We start from the raw sequence: 6,090 nt of genomic DNA on the forward strand, positions 1-6,090 counted from the left end.
AGATAACAGCAACAATAAAACCACCAAATATAACCAAATAATAGGACACAAAAATTGTAGAATCTGTTTTATGTTGATCACCTGCTCCTGAACATAAGGCCTTCTCTGAGTGGTTGATATATCACATTCCTTTATCAAAAAAAAGTTTATTTTTCCCTCACCCAGCAGTTATAAAGGACAATTCAGTTGTTAAACATTAACACAGAGGCTAGTATTTCAGTCATTCATGTTTCAAAAGATAATTAAATAAAATATAAAACATAAAACAAGACCTAACATTAAAAAATGGACAAGTCAATTCAACAGAAAGAAAAAGCATCCAAGAGAACTCATAATGATCAGAGACCCTGCTGGGTGGGGGTGGTGCATGTCTTTAATCCCAGTACTTGGGAGGCAGAGGCAGGCAAATTTCTGTGAGTTCCAGGTCAACCTAGCCTACAGAGCTAGGTCCAACACAAGCAAGGCTACAGAGAAACCCTGTTCCAATGAAACAAAAAGAATCAGAGAACCACTGGTTTTTAAGATTTCCATAAAGATACTAAACTGAAAGAAATAATATACACACAAAGACTCTTAAAGGTAAAATAAGAGAAGAAAAAGTAAATGTTAAAATAAAATACAAATAAAATAAAATTTATAGAATAGGAAAAGCATGTACAAGACATGAGACAAAGCTCTCAGTGGAGATTTGATGAAGAGCTCCATTTCTTAATTTTTTGGGATATGTTGAAACATGTATTCATTCTCCATTTTTTTTCAAAAATCCACACAGGTTGGAAATACTCTGAGCTGGTTATGGGAACTGTTTTTGTTCCTGTTTTATAACTTCTTTTTTTAAAAAAAAAACAAAAACCTTTTTTTAATTATATATATCAATCTTAGTTCCCACTCTTTCCCCTTCTCCCATGCCCTCCTTTTTCCCTGCTACTCCACCACCCACCCACTCCTCAGAGAGTGTTAGGCACATTGCTCTGTTGAATGTTCAAGACCCTCCCTTCTATATCCAGGCTGAGCAAGGATACTTTGCTCAAAAGCTCCATTACAAAGGGAATATATTATCAACTATGTATTGCAATAGACATATAGTTAGTAACTAAGAAATTTTACAATAAAAAGTCATTTTCAGAATAACTCATAAGAATCTTTCAAAGTAGAGAGTTCAGAGACACTTAAAAGCATGCATGATATATAGCACTGTGTTTACAAAGACTAGCATATTTTTTGTTGGTATAAATAGTGTTGGTAAATACTCTGATAAAAGAAACTTAAAGTGCAAAGGTCAGAGATCATGTGGGAAGAAGTCTTCCTGGTAAATTTGAATATGGTATTTATTACATGATTAAATCAGAAAAAAAGAGACTGCGCCTGATACTTAATATGTCTGTTACAACTTTGGAGGTAGGCTTATATTCTTTCACTTCTTGTTCAACTATTATATAGCTTCCACACTCCCATTGTGGACATGCAGTGTATTTTCCTATCATTTATGAAAAGTGTTATAATCAAATTGAATCTCTGCAGAAAATGTTGAAGCATCTCAGTATTGACTCTTTAAGGTCACTTCCCATGTAATCAAGTTAAAATAAATTTCTTTAACTCTAACTTTATCCAATATGGCTGGCATATTTTTAAAAACCATATAGTAAGAACTAGGACATGGTGCAGATAAGCGTAGGGAAAATAATTTGACTGGATCAATTTGGTGATCTTTTATAAGACTGAGTATATTGGTGTAAGCCAGGAGAGAGACAAATGCTGTTGAGTACTGCCAGGAAGGTACAATAAAAAACACTGCAGTGATTCTCTTGAAAACCTGAGTTTTGATTTCTGGCTAAAGATTATAAAATCATGAATATGGATGTTTTTAAGTCATGTAACTTATGAGAACTTATGGCAACTGTAAAGATAAATCTTCCCTGGTCAATTTAGGCTATTATAAACAATATATTTTAACCTATGTGGATAAAAAAAATAACAGAGATGATTCTCATCATTCTGGAAGCAAGAGCGTCCCAGATGAGGGTGTTAGCATATTCTATACTTTGATAGGACTTTTTTTCTCTTTTAGTTCTTTTCCCTAAGTTCTTACATGATTGAAATATCAAATGAGTCATTTACAGCGATACTGAACCAGTCGATGAGAACTCTACCCTCAAGACCTGATCAGCTCAGGCAACTAGTATCATCACCTTGGAGACTATGAATTACTACACAGGAGTTTGTAAGAGAAAAACATCCATTCCATAGCAAATATAGAGTGCTATTTTTGTTTATTATTCTTGTTATGAGAAACCAGTGAATTAAAAAAAATGAAAGTAAGCTAGGCATGACGGCTCCCTCGTAATTAATGGGTTTTATTTTTTATTGATATTTTTGAGCTATACATTTTTCTCTGCTCCCCTCTCTGCCTCTCTCTTCCCCTTTAATCCTCTACCATTAAACTGGTAGGACTGAAAATCACCTAGGAGACAAAGATCCTGAATAATCCTAAGGAAGTAACTAAACTGAGTTAATCTGGGAGAAAAAATATACTCTAACTGTGAGTAGCACCTTTCCATAGGTTTGTGTCCCTGGTTGCATCAAGAGAAAAAAACCAAGTGGAGAGTCAGTATTCCTCTCCCTCTCCTGGCTTCCTGACTACAGACACAATCACTTGAGGGCTACCCCACCTTCCCACTACTGTGCCTTCCCCACCATGGTGGATTGTACCTGAAACTGTAAGCAGAGGAATTCAGTTACTTTCTTATTTTGCTATTAGTGGGTATTTTATGTTAGGAACAAGTAGAGCAACAAGCCCATCTAGCGTTTGGGAGACATAGATAGGAAAGGTGCCACAGGTTCGAGACTAATTTGGCACATATAGTGAGCTCAGAATCAACTATGAACTCACATTGGGACCCCGACCCAAAGACTCAAGGACGAATAAATGAAATAAATAAACAAATGGAAAAAAATGGGAAAGAACTGTGATTGACTTGAAGGAATACAGAATTACCAAGATTGAAGCAATCTCTTTGGTAAGTACGTGTGTTCATTACGTGACAGTAGACCATGAGATTTGGGGTGTTGTTTATTTCCATTACATATACTGTGCTCCAAGAATTTCTTTCCCTTTGTCATGGTTTATCAAAGTAATATAGAAAACCTCTCATGGAATTATATTCCTTTCCTGAAATTGAATTATTCTGGGGCTGATTAAGTAGATAATATTCAATGTGTTTTTCTGTAGATATTACGGTATTCATATAGTGTTGCTCGGTTCTAAGCCTTAAACTATTAAAAACTAGTTATTATTCCTCTTAGAGGTAAATACAAAATGAAATGTCAGATGAATCATAAATGTTTGTTTCATAAATAGGGTAAAGTGAGTATGGGCTATTAAATTGTGTTTTATTAAAAGAACACTGGTAGCAAGAAATGAATCTATAGCAGAGGAGAGACTCTGTGGTGAGGTGAGGGCTATGACCACTTAGCTGTCTTGATTAAACAGTGCAATGATGGGTTGAAAGTAAATTCATATTGTCATACATTATATCAGAATACAAAGATGTCTCCATTGATATGTCACCATTTTCATGTAGTTGTATTATATTTATACTGTCACTTTATGATTCTGAAACATAAGACTGAAGTTTGTATTTATTTTGTATTTATTATTCTACTCAGTTATAACAAAGTCTGCCTAGCATGTCTTAGATTTTATTGCTGTAAACACCAAGAACAAAAATAAAATATATATATTCAAGGTGCAAAATAACCTGTACAGCATTCATGATACAGGCTTTTCAATATGGAGAATAGAATTAAGACCTGGCTTGTCATATGCTCTAAGGTGTTTCAGCTTTGGCAATTCCATTTCCTTAGTGGTGCCTTGGTGCCTTCACGGATCATGGAAGTAAAGTTCACGGTTTAGACATTTGAAGAAAGGCAATACTAAGAATTAAAAAGTACAAATCTATGTATTAATCATTCTGTCATCGCTGAAAGTATCTATTTATTCTAAAGTGTTTCCTGTGTCACACTCCTCAGGATCCATTTTGAATCTGCCAAAGACAAAAATGTGTTTTAAAAATATGATGTTATGCTCAGCCATTCAACACTGCAGATTTCTAAAATGATCAATGTCAGTTGAAGAAACACTTTTTAAAAATACTTCCCTTCTGACCACATCTGATTTAACTCCAATTTCTCTTCTACAACTATTGTGCAGATAGTTTTTACATATACATGGTAAAGATAGGGTAAGAATGCATGGTTAATCATATCTAAAGCATGAACACCCTGATACGTTCTCATTATATAATCCACATTTTCTCTTCTCATAAAATTCTCATTTTCTTCTCCTGAGTCACCTTTTGAAGAGTTCCAAAATCAAAAATCTTCAGTTCACAAAGTGTTTCACACATGGTATATACATAAATGTTGGCATGAACTTGATAAAATAAAAGACATTAGTGTATGTTTTATCTATGAGTTTAGACTCAGGAATTAGACTGTCTTCTTGTTGTTCTTTTCTTTCTTTCCTTCTGTCAGTTTCAAAGAACCTTGTCAGGCTCCTCTGCCATGATGTGATAGCATACAAAATAAAAAAAGTCACTTCACATCCCTGTGGAGTTTTGGCTCTTTTTAAAGACCTGGGAGAAAATGTAGCTGTGTTAGCACAATAATCCGAGAGTTCTCACGAAGAGCACCTGGGAAAATAGTCTTTAACCATCTGTCACCATTGCTTGGTCAAGTATCAATTGCTTTAAACTTGCAGGATCAGGCATGTCAGCAAGTCAGTATTTTACAATTATGACTTTGTATCACCCTTTCTGTAATAAGGAGGAATGTTTTGCATTCTTCCAATTTGGGCACAACTCCAGGACTTCTAGCACCTTCCCTGCAGGCTGTAAAATCTCAAGAAGATGAGAGTCAAATGCCAGCCTGTCACCTCTTTGAAGAAGATGGATGGAACTATCAATAAACCAATAAAGCAAAGGCAGGCTGATGCAAAGCAAGGTTGCCCGTGACAAGAATCTAGCTGCGGGAGTGACAAGGAAGTGAAGTCAATAAGGCAGCTTATTATAGCCAGTGCTGATAAGTGACATCATCAATGCATGCAGACGGAGGCACCAGGGACAACTCACAGCCTTCAATCAGGAATCTCAGAGCTGGTGGAAGATGCATTTCTGTGTCTCATCCTAGAAGAATACCAGCTTACTGTTTATCCACTCCAGTCCTGTGCCCAGGAATTAGAGGGTCCAGTATACTCTCCATGAGCCATCCCTTTCTGACACTGTAGTAAAGGAGGAGTATATGTCTGGTGGAATGGGTTCAAGAGGATTCTCTATTATCAAAACCTTGTGGCTTGTTTCAGCTTACTACCAAAGCATGATTTTTTGAACGTGTTTATTTTTTTAAGAGATTCTTACCTAACATACCAATGTGGATTAAAACATGATTACTCCGGGGGACTATTATTACATCTTATATATTTATTGAAACTCATTAGGTGATCCATAAGCATTGGATAAATACTTCATCACCAAGCTGTGGATATTTATCTCACACACGGCCATGTAAACATGTCTCCCTAAGCCTGAAAGGATCAGAGAAACGTCAGCTACTTTCTGGATTTTTTCTGATAACCTGAGGCAGAATTTTTGTTTTCAGTTTGGGACTTTCTGGGTTTCTCTTTCACAGACCTTTTTAGAAGTCTCTAGCTGCCAAAACTTCTGGGCCTCTGCCAATAGACACTCTCTGCATACCTGATTGCCTCAGTCAATCTTGATAGTCCATATTTAATTTAAACCTCAGGCTACATTGCTACATTTATTCAGTTTTTCTCTCTCCTACATGTAAGTCAGTCTCTGACACATTACTCAGAGAAATTTTAGGTAAAGTTATATATGAATATAACCCAAGATTTGATCAGTGTCCTCATAGTCATTTCTTGATTTTCCTTCTAAAGTTATGTGATATGACTGTATTAACCAAGAACCCACATTATATAAGACCATCTTACCACTCATCTAATAATTTTCTAAAATTCTGCTGTTACAATGACAGAGTGAAGTATTTCAAACCTTAACTTAATGGGATTTGTGT

This window comes from Myodes glareolus, chromosome 11, assembly GCF_982192425.1.
Source record: "Myodes glareolus chromosome 11, mMyoGla1.1, whole genome shotgun sequence".
Taxonomy (NCBI): domain Eukaryota; kingdom Metazoa; phylum Chordata; class Mammalia; order Rodentia; family Cricetidae; genus Myodes; species Myodes glareolus.